The 18,863-nt window shown below is 37.6% G+C and overlaps 1 pseudogene; it reads right to left on the bottom strand.

Annotated features, from left to right (window-relative positions):
* Nucleotides 1-16,663: 16,663 nt before the first annotated feature.
* Nucleotides 16,664-18,350, bottom strand: LOC101725510 (heterogeneous nuclear ribonucleoprotein R pseudogene; annotated as a pseudogene).
* Nucleotides 18,351-18,863: the final 513 nt, after the last annotated feature.

Here is an 18,863-nt window from a genome sequence, read left to right as displayed (position 1 = left end):
AAAAGATGCCAGGAACTATCACCTACACACTTGGATAAACTTTTAAACAATTCTAGAAAAATTACTATGCAGAGCAAGTCAAGTTTCCAGAAATAAAAACTCCTGGGTTAGGTGGGTAGTGGAGTTGCGATCAAAGCAATATGTGGTTAGTGGAAAGTAGAAAAAAAAATCTAGTCTTGATGTTTTGTTGTTCTTATTTCTACTTTGAGGACTTAAGTGGCTCAGACAAGATGGTCTCTGACTTAGGCTTCTTAGCTTTCTAATATCAGCATGTGACTCTAGCTAGTTAAGCTACATCATAATTTATTGAGAGGATATTGGGTAAGGCGCAGAACTGAAGACTCTTAGTAGCTTAGCCATTGAAGTAGGGGGCCAGAGAAGTTTCGGATGGAGATAGTAAGAACTAGTGGACCATCTCTTTAGGCTTTTGCTGGTAGAATGAATATGGGGCAATTAGTTTCAGTTCTTTCAATTTGCCAGGGAGAGTTGGGTTGGTATATCCTGGGTTATTCAATGGGTTGATGGGTGTATCTCCGCCAAGTCATGTCCACTTGGAACCTCAGACTGTGATCTGATTTAGAACACGTGTTCTTGCAGATACAATTAAACGAAGGATTAAGATGTAAGCATACTGGATTAATTGGACCTTATATCTAGTGAGAGTACTCTTACAAGAGATAGCAAAGGAAGAGAGACCAAGAGAGAGAAAACATGATGTAAAATGGAAGCAGATACTGGAGCGATATGTCAAGGGCCGAGGAACACTAAGATTTGTGGTCATTTGTTTCAGTGCCTGTAGGGAGTGAATACAGGTCATGTTCCTTTTCTGGGAGAAGCAGGGCACCTTAATCGACAGCTTAATTTTAATGCAATGCCATGACATAGAGGAACTTCCCACAAGAAAATACAGTGTTGTCATCAAAGAAAAGCACCAGGATGATAGGCAGAAATGTCAGGACACATTACAAATCACAAAAGAGCTGCCGTTGCTTTGATGCTTTCACGGGGCTACTGGGAGACAAGGATGGGAAATGTGCTGTGGCTTGCATTTGCCTTGAGTGGGATTTGAAGCCCACTACTGGATTTTCCAAGTTTTGAGGAGAAGTGTGCTGGTGAAGGTGGAGAATGGAATAACAGAGGCAATGTGTGTAACACGCAGGACTCATATATATGGGTCAGGAAGAGCTGGAAATGAATGAAAATTTACTGTTGTACTAATTGAAAGCAGCTTAGAATAATGATCTCAAACTCACTCTTGACTGGGACATTGTGAAAAATCTAGGTTGAGGATAATCAAAAGAACAAGTTCAACCCCTCACACAGAGAAATCATGATGGGCTGGATAGAAATCTTTGCCCTCATTTGGGTGATTCTGTATTTCCTTCCACTTAAATTATTAGGTGTTTGGCATCCAGAAAGATATATTTGTGTTTGTTTCCGTTGCAACTTTAACAATAAAAATAACTAATATTTATTGGAGACACGAGCTGATAAGTATGCTAAATATGTTCCATATACATTATCTTTTTTATTCCTCAAACAATTAAATGTTGTTGATATTGCTGGAAAGTGATTTTTAGGTGTGGAAATGGAGGCTCAGATGGGTAAAGTAATGTGTAGGGTCGTATAACTGGTAGGTGATTTAGCTTTTGTACATATCTTAATGTACAGGTCGTTTCATTAAAGAGTTGTCATCTTTCTTTGGCATTGTTATAATCTTTCCCTCCAAAGCCCGAAGTCTTGCTCATGTGGCATATTCTTGGACACTTTGAAATGTCAGTGAAATAACCAGAACTTCCTTTGTGCCACGAAGTGTACCATGTGCTAAGCTGGTCTCTTTCCTGTTGGGGAATATGTATAACACAAACTGGTTTAGCTAGACTGAAAATCAATCACCAAGGCCACTGACAATGCTAAAAAGAAAAAAAAATCAAAAGCAGTTAGCATACAAATGAAAGTGATTCCCTATAACTGTATGTGGGACAAATTTCGTGAACCACACCAATAAATCAAGGCTGCTGAGGCTCACTTATAAAGGAAGACAAATCGAACAGTTTTCCTGTTACAAACAAGCTGTTTTGTACTATGTATCTATCAGCCAGTTATTCCAGTCTAATTTAAGAATGTGCAAGTAAACATGGCCAAATATACTTAAATACACAAGCACTAAAAATTGCCAAGTACTGCTCTGCATCAACACAGCCGGATCATGCTTGGAATCTTTCGAGTGCCTTTTGCATAACTGTAATTAGAAATTCCTTGCTATAAAACATAGTCGGCAAGAACATTTCTCATCATTTTATTTTTTCCTCCCTTCATTCTCTGAGTTATATTTTGCCTGTTTGCTAATGGTAGATTTCTTGACTTCATGGGTTCCGCTGTTGGAAGGATGGTGTTGAGTGATTTCCCTGCTGGAATTTTATAGCTACTGATGAAGCCGAGAGATAACGTGGCTTCTGGCTTCCATTTTCCCAAGAAGCAGGCTGACCACCAGGTCTAGGGACTCTCATAAGTGTATATGTAATTTGTATCATGAGATGGGGACTGAAAATCAGTAAAAGGGATGCTTTTCTTGACTGGTGTTAGGCTCTTCTAACCATCTCAGGTTTGAACCAAGACACGCAAGTGTCCTGGGCAGGTTCAAAGATGGGCAAGAGAATTTAGGGACGTAGCTTCACACTGGTGCTAGCAAATATTTATTCAACATATGCAGAGCCATGGGAATGTTGGAAGTGGAGGACAGTTGACAGTCGCCCTGAGCCTCTCTTCTGTTCCAAGAGGTCTACCCCTGGTCTCAGTGTTTTCCAGACACTGTGGGAAGGCACTGTGGGTTAGGTCTAAGAACAGACCTCTGGAATCCACCTGCCTGGCTTCAAAGGTCAGCTTTTTCACAGCATGACTTGTTCCCTTCGGTAAGTTACTTAATTTCTACAGAAAGGTAGACAAAGGTTTACCTTTCCCCTCTTAGAGTCACATAAGAAAGGTTAACAGGAGAAAAAATCATACAGATTTTTATGTAGATGGGAGCCCTACTCAGGGTTAGGAGGACCCAAAAAAGTGCAAAACCTGGTTGCTTATATTGTAGTTTGAAAAGAGAAAAGCAATTGGGAAAAAAGAACTAAAATGCATGCAGAGGGAAAGGAAGATGAGAGCTATTTTAACAAGTTCTGTTTGCACAAATTTGTCTCAGCCTCCATCCATTTCCCATATCTGATGACAAGAATGTTTCCTTTCTCTTGCTACAAGGAGGGCAACATTTTAATTTTTCAGTACTAGAGATTAAACCCAAAACTTTCACAGTGAGCTAAATCCTCAGCCCTTTTGGTCTTTTATTTTGAAACAAGTTTTTTCTAAGTCACTAATTTGCCCAGATTGGGCTTGAATTTGTGATCTCCTGCCTCAGTCTCCCAGAGTGCTGGGATTATAGGTATGTGCCACCAGACTTGGTTAGACTATTACTTTTGAATCTCTTATTTTTTAAATCCTTCTGGTTTAAAATATGCCAGATTTGGGGGTGCAGTCATTTTCCGTATATCTCAGTCACCTTATTCTGAATGTACATAAATAATGTTATCTAATTTAAAGGGTTGTTTTGAAGTTTAAAAGAGATAATTCATGTAGATAATTTATTAAGATGGTTTCTGGCACATAAGGATCCTACAAAAATATATAATCCATTGTTATGACCCAAACAAGAATTAGTGAATTAGGGACCATCCATTGGTTTTACCTGCCCAGTATAAATCTCCTTCTAACAGATATATGGTTTGGTTTTCTTCAGGGGAATAATCCTTTGTCCAGGCTCAGGCAATGTGGTTTGGTTGGACAATTCTCCTCTCCCCTTTTCTCAACTCCAGAAGTGGCCTTGAGAAATGACTCTGAGCAATTAGCCTCCTGACCTCACTTATTACCTGCAGGTCAAGGATAGGATTGTGACCCAAAGTTCATCCTGGGAGTTTGGCAGAGCCTTGTGCAGGAAAAGCCGAGGTCAGTAGGAGGTAAGATGCCAGCCTGGAGGTGACAGGGGCTGATGTGTGGGTGGAGGCTGCCTGAGAGGGAAGCCAGGACAGGGAGAGGCAGAGCAGAGATATGGAGCACGAGAGACTGCATCTTGGGGACCTCCTTGAAGCCAGAGCTGCAAGTACACTGTCCCAGCATTGGCTCAAGTAAATGTCCTTTTGCTTGAGCTAGTTTGGTTTATTTCTGACTTAAGACTAGGGTGAGCACATGTCCTTGTTTGTTTCCTACTGTCCTTGTTTACACTTGGGATCCCAGCATAATTATTAAGAGCCCATATCACCCTCAGACGTATCTGATTGGAGAATAGATTTTATGGGCACTTTATTTAAAACCAAAGAGTCCAGACAAATAAAGCAACACAAGAGCACTGCCCTGTACAATCCCACTTCCCAGCAGCTTCTTGAACCAGTCGGCACGTCCTGTCCCAGGCTCTCCTGGACAGACTGCTGGTGAATACCCACCTCTCTCCCTCTTCGTTATCTAGTGATGACGACACTTTTTAGATTGGCACCTACCACATGATCCCCTTATTCCAGTGTTGACCAGAATTTAACGATATTTATGATCCTTTCTTGTCCTGGTAAGGAAAAGCTGGACTTTTCCAGTTAAACAGTTAGCTCCCCTCACCTCTCTCTGTCTCTCTGTCTCTCAGTCTCTATCTCCTTTTTGAATTTTTACCCATATGAGTAGGAAGATCTTGTGTCATTGTGGGATATATGTATGGAGGAGTAGGAGATTTAAGTTACTTAGGTGAAAAATATGCTTGTTTAGGCAACATGGCTTAATAACAATATCCACAGTTGATATTTTTTGTACATGTACTTTTGCCAAGCCTAGGGCTAAATACTTTATGTGCGTTTTATCATACAATCCTCATAGAGACATGCTGAAGTATGTCCCATTAGCTGAAACATTTTTTAGATGAAGAAATTAAAGCAAATGCTTGGCAGAATCAGAATTCACTCAGTTCTGTTGGATCTCAAAGCCTTGACCTCTCACGGCAATGTTTCTCTGACCACTTTGTGTGTGGGAAGAATCCTTCACCTTAAGGCAAAAGCCCTGGTTTCCATTTCCCTATCTGACCTTAATGGTCCTTATTTACTTATTTGACAAATGAGAGATTAGATTAAATGGTTCTGGAGGATTTTTGGGCCCAAAGATTTTTTGATTTTAGGTATTGTGGCATGGGGTTGAGAGTTCAACCACCTTTCCTCCCTTCCTTCTTTTTCTTTTTTGAAAATTGTTTTTCAGTAGTGGGAATTGAACCCAGTGATGAACTAAGCTACATTTCCAGTCCTTACATGTTTTTAAGGAAAAGGTCTCACTAAGTCACTGAATTGCCTAGGCTGGCCTTGAACCTGTGACCCCCTGCCTTAGTCTCCCAGAGTGCTGGGATTACAGGCACTTTCTACCATGCCTGTCTAGTTCAATTTCTCTTTAATGCCTGTAGGTCTTTATTTTCCTTTTGGAGCAATTCATTCTATCACTAACACCTCATGTCACCAAGGCTCCCAACTGCATATCAAGAATACAAGAGAGGGGGTGGTTAGTGGGGGTGATGAAGGAGAAGAATTTCCTTCTGCTAGATATTTAGAAAATGGGAAAATTTGCATTGAAAGTATATTATTAGTAGTAGGAAATAATGATTAATGTCATTTCATGTTCTTTTCACAAGTCATGATGGATAATGAACAATGATAACACTATGCATGATTGCTGATCTTTGTGACATTCAAAACAGATTCAGAATTCTTATTCCATATACAAAACTCAGTTAGGGCACTATATTAAATTCAAACTTAGGGATCAGATTTAAAATTCAAATGCATATCGCTTTTGCATATCTATTTTGACACAGTATTATAAATTACTCACTGTAATATGAATTAAAGATAGTCTTTTGTACAATGGGGGAAATGTGAAATGAAATCCTATTTAAATTTAAATCTTTTTCTGATATTCCCCCTCCATTGCCCCCAATATATCTGCTAATTATCAAAAGTGCTGCTGTTTAAACAGTGATTTTTTTCATTCACATTTTATCATTTTCTGCTGGCAGCAACTGCCAGGAATCAGTGTTGATATCTTGAATCATGATTATTTCATTGTGATGTTCTTAAATGGAAGAACTTTAATAGCACTTTGTCCTGTCTCCATTTTGGTATTTACCTAGTGCACATGGCATAGAGAGGGCTGATACCACAGAGAACAGAGCAGTAAATGTGCTTCTAAGTACATTACAATAGAGCCAGTGAAATGTCCAAAATGACAAATTAAATTTAATGTTTAGGTGCATTGTCAGTTTGTTTGGGGGTGAGAAGTAGCACTCTTTACTAACCTGATAAAATTAATCAGATTTTAATTACTCAGTGTGCAACCTGGACTTTTAGCACATTTATGCTGGTAATCACTGGGGTATCGCAATCCAAAGAGCTGAAAATTTTCATTTTCTAAACTGTCTGTTCATCATTTTTGGAACTTCTAATATATATCTCTCTATATAATATGTAAAAATATAAATATATATATATATATTTTTTTGCAACCTGATTTCTTCAATGACATCAGGTTCCCTATGGGGTTTTCTTTTTAATAGAGGGGGAAATTTTGCTATTTTTTTTAAACAAATGAAGGTGATGTCAATCTCAGCTGCTTAGGCTCTGAGATTGTTTATCCTGTATTGTAGGATGAAGTCATGTGAATCCAAATATTGTGGCTTTCATCAGCTGGGGAAGCTTCCGAGGTTAAGGGTGCCATTTATCACTACAGAGATGGAGCCTGATATTTTGGCCTTATTAATGTGGTACCAGAACAAAGCAAGGAAACCTCAAACCTACCTTAGCAAAACAACCAAACCCGTGAAAAAAGGGCAGGAAAAAACCATCTGAGGTGCTTTCAATAAACTTTTATTATTGAACTTAAAAGCCTTTTTAAAAATTGCCAGAAGCTTCCCATCTTTGTGATAGTGTTTAGGATGTCCCAGTTCTGAATGCTGGCAAAGTTACAATGCAAGGTCAGTAGAGATAAGGAAATTCAGAATTGCATTCTTTTTTTTTCCGTGCTTCCTCAATTCCTGAGGGTCCTTGAAGTCAACTCTGGACTAATCAATGAGAAGTTACAGAGAATATGAATTTTTCAAAATCAATAATTTGTATAATAATTACACAAACATATTACAAAAGCACGGTGATGCATAGGTAAGCAAACCCCAGGAACATGGTGTTATCTTATAAAAATATATATAAAAATCTTATATTTTGCTCTGGTTTGGGATAATCCTGAAGTTCAAGAGAAAGAATGGCAGATTTTCCTCTAATTTATGAATGTTAAAAAAATGAACACACACCTTCTTTAAAAGCCAAGTTATTAGTGAGTATAAACATTTAAAGGAATCTTTTTTAAAATTAATTTTATTGGTATATTTTAGATATACAATATAATGACATTCATCATTGGAATTCTGCACATTACATAATCTCTCGGTTCTTATTTTTTTTTTGGATATCCTTTTATTGGTACATTTTAGGTAAACAATATAATGACATTCATCATTGGAGATATGCACCTTTACATATGCTCTTGGTTCTTATCTTTTCCCCCTTCCCCTGACCTTCCTACAACCCCTCCATCCCTCCCTATTTACAAAGACTTTGTTTCCATGTTTTCATTTTCTCATATTAATTCCATTCCCTTCTGTCCTTTCCCCCACCCCTCTCACTTCCCCCTCTCCTTTGCCCCCTTTCTTCCTATTTCACATTATCTATTATACCTTTTAGTCCTTATTTACACTTGCAGTTTCTCACACTAGAGAAACTATTTGGTATTTACACATGGGTGTCCTATTTATTTCACTTAAGAGTATCATCTCAATGTGCATTCATTTAGCTATAAATGTCTCTAGCTTCTCATTCTTTATGGCTGAATAATACTCTGTTTTATAAAAAAAGGACATATTATTTATCCAGTCTCCAGTTGATGGACAACTGGGCTGCTTTCAAGTTTTATCTATTACAAATTGTGTTGCTATGAACATGGGTGCACATATATCACTGTGGTATGATTCTTTTAATTCTTTGGGGAAGATAGCAGGCAGGGGAATAGCTGGGTCGAACAGGACCTCCAATCCTAGTTCTTTGAGGTATCTCCATACTGATTTCCACAGTGCTTGCACCAGTCTACACTCCCACGAGGAGTGGAGTAGGGTTCCTCTTTCCCCACAGCCCTGCCAGGATTTCAATTGCGATTGCATTGAATCTATATAGTAGTTTTGGAAGTATGGTCATTTTCACTATGTTGATCCTTCCTACCCAGGAGCAGGGAATGTCTTTCCATTTTCTGACATCATCTTCAATCTCTCTTTTCAGAGTGCTATAGTTTTCAGAGAAGAGGTCTTTGATTTCTTTTGTTCGGTTGATTCGTAGGTTTTTCAGTCCTTTGGGTGCTATTATGAAAGGAATTATTTGCCCTATTTCTCTTTCAGTGAGTCTGTCATTGGTGTAGAGGAAAGCTATTGATTTTTGTGTTTTGACCTTGTATCCAGCTACTTTACTGAATTTGGTTATTAAGTCTAGAAGACTTTTGGTGGAGTTCTTGGGGTCTTCTATATAGAGTATCATGTCATCTGCAAATAATGACAATTTGACTTCTTCATTTCCTATCTTTATTCCTTTTATTGCTTTCTCTTGTCTAATTGCAGTGGCTAATGTTTCCAAAACTATAATAAACAGAAGTGGTGATAGTGGACATCCTTATCTTGTTCCTGATTTTAGTGAGAAGGATTTCAGTTTTTGACCATTTAGTATGATATTGGCTGTTGGTTTTTCATAGATAGCTTTTATCAGATTGAGATAAAGACCATCTATTCCAATTTTTTGTAGGGTTTTTATCATAAATGCGTGTTGGATTTTGTCAAATGCTTTTTCTGCATCTATTGAGATGATTGTATGGCTTTTGTCCTTGGCTCTATTGATATAGTGTATTACATTGATAGATTTGCCTATGTTGAACCATCCCTGCATCCCTGGGATGAATCCCACTTGATCAGGGTGTATGATCTTCTTGATGATCTTCTGCATTCTGTTTGCCAGTATCTTATTAAGGATTTTTGCATCTATGTTCATTAGTGAGTTTGGTCTATAGTTCTCTTTTTCGGTTGGGTCTTTCTCTGCTTTGGGGATGAAGGTGATGCTTGCTTCCAGGAATGAATTTGGGAGTATTGCTTCCCTTTCAATTTCATTGAAGAGTTTAAACAGTAGTGGCAGTAGTTCCTCTCTAAATGTCTTGTAGAATTCAGCAGTGAAGCCATTAGAACCTGGGCTTTTCTTAGTTGGTAAGATTTTAATTATGTTTTCAATTTTATTGATTGATATTGGGTTGTTTAGAATTTTTAGGTCTTCTTCGTTCAACTTTGGTAATTCATATGTGTCTAGGAATCTGTCCATTTCTTCTGAGTTTTCCATCTTATTGGCATATAGGTTGTCAAAGTAGATGTTAATGATCCTCTAGATTTCTGCTGGGTTTGTTTTAATTTCATCCTTTTCATTCCTAATTGCATGGATTTGGGCCTTTTCTTTCCTTTTTCTGATAAGGTTGGATAAGGGTTTTTCAATTTTGTTTATTTTTTCTAAGAATCAACTTTTGGGTTCATTAATTTTTTGTGTTGTTCTCTTAGTCTCCATTGCATTGATTTCTGCCCTGATCTTTACAATTTCCTCCCTTGTATGAGCTGTGAGTTTGTCCTGCTCTTCTTTTTCTAGAAGCTTGAGGTTCAGGATCAGGTTGTTTAATTGGGCTCTGTCTGTTTTCCTAATATGAGTATTCAATGCTATGAATTTCCCTCATAAGCCTGCTTTTATTGTGTCCCATAGATTCTGGTATGTTGTATTGACATTGTTATTGTCATTTAATTGAAGGAACTGTCTGATTGCTTCTTTAATTTCCTCTGTGACCAATTGGTTATTCAGAAGTGTGTTGTTCAATTTCCATGTGTTTATGAAATTCTTGTGGTTTCTTTTGCTATGGATCTCCAATTTCATTGCACTATGGTCTGATAATACACGGGGTATAATTTCAATTCCTTTGCACTTACTTAAACATGTTCTATGAGTGAGTATGTGCAGCTGAAAAGAATGTGTAATCTAATTTTTTGGGGTGGAATACTCTGTAAACATCTGTTAAGTTCATTTGTTCAAGAGTTCGATTGAGTTCTAGTATTTCATTATTTATTTTTTGTCTAGATGATCTATCTATTTGTGACAATGGGTTATTGAGGTCCTCTACTATTATTGTATTAGTGCTTATTTGATTTTTCATGTCTGCTGGTATTTGTTTTATATAGTTGGGCGTACTAGTGTTTGGTGCATATATATTTATGATTGTCATCTCTTCCTTTTGGATTGTTCCCTTTACAAGGATGTAATGTCCTTCTTTGTCTCTCTCAGTGAGTGTTGGTTTGAAATCCACTTGATCTGCACAGAGGATAGCTACTCCTACTTTTTTGGTGGTTCCTATTGCATGGAGTATTGTTTTCCACCCTTTAACTTTCAGTCTATGAGTTTCTTTTTGAATTAAGTGTGTTTCTTTTCTTTTCATTTTTTTTTTGTTACTGGGGATCAAACTTGTCAACTTGCGCTTGCGAGGCAGGCAACAGAACCACTGAGCTAAATTCCTGGCCTCAAGTGTGTTTCTTGTATGCAGCATATTGTTAGATCTTGCTTCTTGACCCATTCAGCAAGTCTATTTCTTTCTATTGGTGAATTGAGACCATTAACATTGATGGTTATAACTGATACATATTGACATATCATTGTCATGACGGTTTTTTTTGTGGGATTCTCCCTCTTTGCTTTAATTTCTTGTTGGGCCCAATGGATTCATTCTGCTGGGCTTTTTGGGCTTGTCTTCCTCATTGTCTTTTCCTAAGATATTGTCTAAAATTTTTTGGAGTGCTGGTTTGGTATTCTTGAAGTTCTTAAGGTGCTCTTTGTCATGAAAGTATCTTATTTCTCCATCAATTTTGAAAGATACTTTTGCAGGGTACATCAATCTGGTTTGGAGGCTGTTTTCCTTTAGGACTTGAAATACATTACTCCAAGCTCTTCTTGCTTTGAGGGTTTGCCTTGAGAGTCTGCTGTGAATCTGATGGGCTTTCTTTTGTATGTGATTTGTTTCTTTTCTCTAACTGCTTGTAGAATTTTGTTTTTCTGTTGGGTTTCTGGAATCTTAACTATTATATGCCTATGTGTCGATTGTTTTTTGATCAAGCTTACTTGGAGTCCTATATGCCTCACTTATCTGTATGTCAAATTCTTTTCCCCTGCTTGGGAAGTTTTCTGCCATCACTTCTGTGAACAGGTTGTTTATGTCATTTGCACTCTCTCCTGTTTCTTCATTGACTCCAATCAGTCTTATGTTATTCTTCTTTGCATTGTCTAGCAGCTGCTGAATTGATTTCTCATGGTTCCTTACTATTTTAAAGTAATTTTTCTTTTCCTTGTCACTAATTGCAATCTTATCTTCTATATCTGAAATTCTGTCCTCACATTGGCTCATTATGCTGCATAAACTTTCAGTGGTGTTTTTAATCTCCTGGAAACCTGTTTGTGTCTGATTTATGGATTCCATTTATTTCCTATGTTGGGATTCCATCATGTTCCTAAGGCCCTCTATTTTTTTTTTATCTGTGTCTTCTCCAGATATATTAATCTTGTCTTGCACTATGGGTACAATCTCTGTTCTTATCTGACAAATTATTTCTTTGTTCATTTTTTCCATGTCCTCTTTTGTTCCCAGTTCAGGGAGTCCAGGTGGTTAAGTATCAGATTGTTCCATCCCATTTTCCTTTGGGTTTGCTTTAGGTGATCTGGAAGCCTGGTTTTGAGACTTGTTTACATGTCTTCTCATTTCAGGTGTGTGTAGGGGTAAGGGGTGTTTGCTGCTGGAGCCCACGAGGCTCATCTCAGCACTGGGTTTGGTGGTACAGCAGCCCAAAAGGTTCTAAAGGAATCTTGCAAGAAAAGAGATAATTTGTTCTTAGATGCAGGTTCTGTTCATCTCTGAAATACCAGGTCTGCTCTTTTTCCCAACACAGGCCATAGTGTCAGACTGAGCAATTGGTCATGGGTTTATTTTAGTGCTCTGGCACAAGAAAGACTCCCTTTTCTTCTGTCATCCCTGGTCACTAATATTGTTTTTCTTCAATCCAGGATTGTAGTATCATAAAAATATTGGAAACATGAATTGAAATCTCAAGAATACTATGCTATTGGAGTTCTAGTTATGACTGTGTTAGAAGACTTAAATCTGAGCCTCAGTACTCAGTTCTAAAATGGTGTTTTTGTGCTGCTACTGCAAAATAACCAAGACTGGGTAATTTGTAAATAATAAAAAGTCATTTCTCATTGTTTCAGAGACTAAGAAATTCAATCTCAATGTGTTGACAGGTTTAGTGTCTGCCAATGGCCCTGGTGTTGGGTTCCAAGATGTTGGCTTGTGTGTTGTGTCTTCACCTGGAGAAAGGGATGAAGGGGTAAAAGGAGCATCAGCTAGTTCTTTCTCAGTCTTTTATATGGCATAAATTGATCCTTGAAGGCATAACCCTCATTACTTAATCACTTCCCCCAATGATTCCACTTTTTAATATCACTGCAATGGTGGATAATTAAGTTTCAACATGAATTTTGGAGAGGATACCATTATTCAAAGCTTAGTATAGTTATACAATAATGCTGACTAAAGTGAAGTGTCAGTGAAAGTCTAAATTATTTACCTCCTGTATTTCCTGAATAGTGTACTGGCCAAGAATAGCTTTTTCTCAGAGCAGAGGAGTCACAGCAGAGACCCAAGGATTTGATGGGTGTGTTCAGTGAAGAAAGGATTCAGAAGAACATGCTGAGTGGGCTGCATTCGCTCATTGCACAATATTTCCAGAGCACCTACCATGTTCCCGACATTATGCTCCTCGTTGGAGTATAATGGTGAGAATTATCAAGCACAGAGCTTATAATCTAGTAAGTAAGAGTCTATCACATAACCAGAAACAGAGGTAAAGTTGAAATGGTGATAAATATAACAAAGGGCAGGAATATGAATATGGTGCTATGAAGATGTACTGTTAAGTTTAAAAGATACTGTACTTTCACCCTCCCATATGCTCAGTGGGGTAGGGATTCAGGCTACTTAGGACCCCTGAGGCCTTTTCTTGTCTTTTAATTTGTGAGAAGATAATACAGATTTGACCATTTAATGTGTCCTGGCCAGAATAATTGTCTCAAATCTCACTAGTTTTGTGAACTTTTATTTTGCCTGAATAGCTTCAGAATATTCTTTTAGGTTTGATGGCACAATGATACTCAAATGGAATGAGTTAGGAAAAAGAAGTCATAAAAACTTAGCTGAACAGATAAAAATGTAATGGTAAAGTAAATTTTATAGTTTTAGTGAAGAAGTGTGCTCTGTCAGTGCTTTTTATAAAGGCAGGCAGTGTCTATGGTGGTCAGAGCCAGGCCAGATGAATTCTCCTTTGCTATTGAGTAATAAACAAGTTAGACATTTGCCTCAGGGTTTTTGCAAGATTGAAGTCAAATTTTCATAGTTCTAGGTGCATTAAACTCTGCATATTTCCAATTATACATAAAATTTAAACCTACTTGTAAATGTTTTATTTTGGAGGAAATAAGAAATTTTGTTGACAGCATTTATCTTTAGAAGAGGAGATGTCTTGCAGCAAATTTGTAGTTGGAAGACCAGAGGGAGTTTGTTCCTCCCCACTTTGCTGAAAATATGTGGCTAAGGGAGATCGCATTTGTCATACCTGAAAAAAGGTAACACTTCATTTTTCGAATCACTTTGCATTTCATGGTTTCAGTAGGTGGCGTCTGCATACTGATACTGGGATGAATGTCACAGAGACTCCAGCAAGCTTTGTTCTTGATCTCAAAGGATTGAGACATGACATCAAAGGAGAGTTTTTAAATATCCTGAAGGTATTCTATTTTTACCACCTGTAGTTTTTAAAAGGTAATATTAGATACTAGGGTAATAAAAGTCTAAATAAAATAAATGAATCTTAGTGGGTCCAGAAATAGAAAGAGGCTCAAAATCTATTCAACTATTAAACTTCAGTATCTTGTATCTGTAAACAGATGTATTTAATCCATTTAGTCAATTCTGGATCACTATTTAAAAGAATCTTTTCCTGAGCCATTTGCTGTCTTTTCTCTGAAGATTTGAATTACTTATATGACAGATTGCTTGGTATTGCCCCATAGCTAATTGATTCTCTTTTATGCTCTCTACCCCAATTCTCTGTCCTTCAGATCAGAAAAATTCCATTGATCACATTCACTAATGTTTTCTTCTGTCAGCTCCAAGTTCTTCTAAGGTCCATCTAGTGAAATTTTCATTTTGGTATTTTTTACTTCTACCTTACTTATAGTTTATACATCCCTATCAAGACTCTTTACCTACTCACTCATTGTAACCATGCTTTCCTTTAAGTCCTTGAACATATTTGTAATAACTGCTTTAAAGTTCTTGGCTGCTAACAGCAGGATATCTTGGAATCTTTTTCTATGAATTGTATTTTTGTCTTGACTGTGGGCAACATATTCCTGCTTAATCACATGCTTAAGTTAGTTTTGATATTATCGTAGGTGTTGAAGATGACACATTTTAGGAGTCTTGGCTATAATGTTGTTTAGTAGGTGTGAAATTTTGTTTGGGCAGGCAGTTACATTATTGATTAATCCTTTGGTCTATCATGTTTGACTTCATTATTTGTTAAGTTAAATCTATTTAGGTTTTGAATTAGTCCCAGGGAGTGGTTTCTACTCTGTGTTCTGATGCTTGGACTTATGTATGACCTTTCTAGAATTTGAACTGAGTGTCCCAGGTACAAAGGAAATTGATTCTGGCTGTATCAACCCTGCATGACCTAGGATATGTCCATTCAAAAGTCTCCTGAAAAAATCTTAAAAATCATAGCTCAGCCCCTGAGTAGGTAATCTTTTGTAGATCCCCAGGGACTTCTACCCTGCACGACCAATCACCACAATAACTCTCATTCTTAACTCTTAGTCTCACGTTATATGTGCAACTCCTTCTTTCCAGGACCCTGCTCCAATCCTTTTAGCTGCCTGGAATTCTAGTCATTGCTTTCTTGGCTCAGTGAGACGCCTACTTTATAGGCTTGCTTCCTGTCCAAGAAAATATCCTTGTGTTGTCTTCTGTTCAATATATTAGACAATTGCTGTATATATTTAGTCACTTTTAGAATTGTCTTTAGCAGGAGGCAAATCTGCTACCAATTGTTCTGGTAGCAGAAAGACTAGCAGCAATTACTAGAAGAAGAAATCTATCAATTTAGATTATTTTGCTTCAGATTGTTTACATATTGTGTGTTCCTGACAGTTTCCACACTGAAACTTGATCTGTATTGTTGCTAGGGCCTACCTGCCCAAACACTGCATGTGACTGAAAAAATAAGGGCCCATTGCAATGAGAGATATTGCTGATTTCAAATTGCAGGGTTGACTAATACAAAATGAGGCTGTCTAATCTGAGAACATAAAGACCGTTGAGTAGCATTTATGCTCCACAGGATTTTCAGATATAATTAATAAAATAACCAAGACTCCTAAAGTTTTAAATTCCCCCAAATTAAAGGATGACTTCATGTGTGTAAACATCTATGTGATTACATATAATGTAAACTTTTATTCCAAAAATGAATGTTGAATAGTAAAAGAGGAGAAAACTTCTTTGTCTCTCTTTCCATAACTACCCACCACCTATTTTTCTCTCCTTGTCTCTCTCTGTAACATTTATTGAGCCACTATTATATGTTAAATACTTTGCATAATTTATTATATCTAATCTTCACAAAAACCTAAGAGGTTAAGTAACTTTACCAACATTACCTTAGCAGTGATTTTGGCTAACCCAAATTCCTGATGGTCAGGTTTCATGATACTATTGCCTTTTTTTGTTTTGTTTTGAATAGATTTTATGAGTTTTATTGAAATCTTACATGAACAAGAAATTGGAAATACAATCACATCAAAGAACAAATTGTCACGGCTTTGACGTTTAAGCCAAACAAATTTGTAGGGCAGATTTCAAAAAGGTGTGAAGTTATAACAATTTAAAAACACAGTTAACCTACTTCTAGGAATGCAAAACATACAATCACAGGTTATTTTCAATACAAGACAATTTAAATTTATTTGCTTTAAGTTCTTAAAACTACTAAGACAAAGCACTAGCTTATATTTTTATTTACAGCATACTTCATACTCCTATGTAGTCTATCCCAAATCCCAAAAAATGAAACTATCCAAACCAAAGGTTCTGCAAAATCATGATTTAACAACTTGTTCTGAAGCTAAAATGAAGCCTGAAACAATAAAAGCATTGTAACCCCCAGAATAAGGGAACTCTGCAAGCCCAATAATGTCCAAGAGCATTTATGAAAAAAAGAAAAATAAAAAGACTTGAGTATATACACGATAGTGATTTCTTCAGCCCAATACAAATGGCAGCAAACTGCTACTTAAAAATGAAACAGTTGAGCCAATTTTTTTTTAAGAATGTAGAACTAGAGCCAATTGTATCTTGAGAGTATCATTTTCAAGCCCTCACTTGTCTATTTCCACTGTTGCCCATAAGCATCCTGATAAAATTCTTGGTTGTCATTATTGTAACCATAGTTACCAGAATAGTCACCACCTTGCTGAAGCGCCTGCTGAGCGATGGGTTGGTAACCCCAGTTCTGTTGGTTGCTCGTCTGACGACGCTTGGAATCAGGTTGGTTGTACCCATCCACCTTTCTCTTGCCTCCTACATTGCCTCCACGATAGTCATGCTAATTGTAACCACAGTAACCATCATAGTAATCTTCATAGCCATAGTAATCTGGAGGGTAGCCATATCCACCTCTACCTCCACCACAACCTCGAGCTCTAATTGGTGGTCACATGCGAGGAGGAGGATGATAGTCATAATCTTCACACGCAGTGCTTCTGGAGGCCTGTCTAGCAGCTTGGCGCTCTTTCCTTTTCTTGTCTGGTGGTTTAGCTAAGACTATTTCATTTTTTCCCCTTCTATTTCTTCTCCATTCATTTCATCCATAGCCTTAACAGCAGCTCCTCTGTCTTCAAAATGAACAAATGCATAATCTTTCAACTTCTTTACTCTTTCAAGTTTTCCAAATTCAGAAAATGACTTTTCCAGTATTTCTTCTGTAACTATAGTAGCCAAGTTTCTCACAAATAAAACTTTCACCTTAGCCGTGACTTCTGGATCAGGTTCTTCCACAGGGTCAGCCCATTCAACTGTAACTACATTTCCCCATACTTTTACTTTTCCACTCATCAGCCGACGTCTGGCTTGTGCTGCTGACTTGTGATCTTCATATTCAAGGAAGCAGGAGCCCCAATTCTCCTTTTTGTCATAGGGTTGACAATAGAGAATAACATCCACCAAACCCTCTGTAGCTTTATTGAATTCTTCCGGAATGTTTTCTTTAGTCTTATTCTTCAGGACGGATCCAACAAAAAGTCTGTTGTTTGCCACAGAAGTACACACTCCAAGGTGTTTACCAAGGTGAATTTCATAGCTGTCACACAGTTTAATAGCTATCCTGGGCAGCTTCCTTTCCACAGAAGGTGATAAACGCATAACCTCAGTTCTGACCAGACAGTGGATCCATCATAAGACGTAGGTCCCAAATGGGACCAGCCTTCTCAGGGGCACCAACACATCCTCAAACAGAGCTCTTGGTATTTTACCTACAAAGATCTCTGTTCCAATTCCAGGCTGCACACCCGAGTACCCACTGTCTGGTGGAGGACCACCATACTTCCTTTGTCCTGTTGTTACATCCAGAGTATAACCAGTCCTCTCAAGCAAGGCCTTGATCTTTGCTTCATCAGGTCTCTTTGTGGACTCTTGCACTTTGCTGCCCCGTTTCTCTCTTTGCCTGTAGGTCTTCATAACTCCACATAAAAATGCACTTTTGTTCTGAACATGTGATAAGTCACTTTCTTTGAACTGTTGCAGGACAGACAGAGCTCCTTCTTCATTAAATTCCCTGAGAGCATCAATTGTTCTTTCATCAAGATCAACACAAGCTACCAATCTTGTCTGAAATATTTCATCAAGTCTTTCTGCCACCTTCTGTGGGAAGCCTGCCTCTATCAGTGTCTTGTAGTGTTCTGTGTGAGTTACACTGGAAGTATTCATTGGATCATCCTCTTCTTTCAACTGTACCACATTACCATTCACCTGATTAGCCATTTTATTATGCTGCAGGGCAGAGCTGGGGCTGGTGGCCAGGCAGTGAGAATCAGCATGAGGCGCTTTGAAAATGACTAGAAAAGGAGCGTCCCATCCCCTCCCCCCATGATACTATTGCTATAAATGATCCAAATGATAAGAACTTCTTCTTAATGTAAATGTAATGTAAATGTGTTCAGAGACTGAATTCTGAAAAAGAAACCTCACAATTTTGTATATTAGATTCTTGATGTTTACCCTACGCAAGGCTAATTGTTATTTATGAGTGTATTAGTAAGTGTGCTCCCAATAGAATCCCCTAAATTTATCCTCATATATACAAAAATGACTTATATTATCTGTAAATGTAGAAAGCACTATGTTGGTCAAGAAAGGAAGTTTGCCTCATTAAAGTTTATTATTTGCTTAATAATATTCCCTTCCTTTCAGATATTTCTTGTCTTCTATGAGAATCTTTCATAAAGCAATACATTGTAAAAACACACTAGCTCAAATACAAACATCTGTCTTCAAAAATCATGGCACTGCTCCTAGGGCAGAGAAGCTCA

The sequence above is a fragment of the Heterocephalus glaber genome, unplaced genomic scaffold (assembly GCF_053883595.1).
Source record: "Heterocephalus glaber isolate CG9 unplaced genomic scaffold, H.glaber_assembly_v1.0 deba00001572, whole genome shotgun sequence".
Lineage (NCBI taxonomy): Eukaryota > Metazoa > Chordata > Mammalia > Rodentia > Bathyergidae > Heterocephalus > Heterocephalus glaber.
Note: the sequence above shows the minus strand (reverse complement) of the source record. Positions and strands in the feature narration are given on the sequence as shown.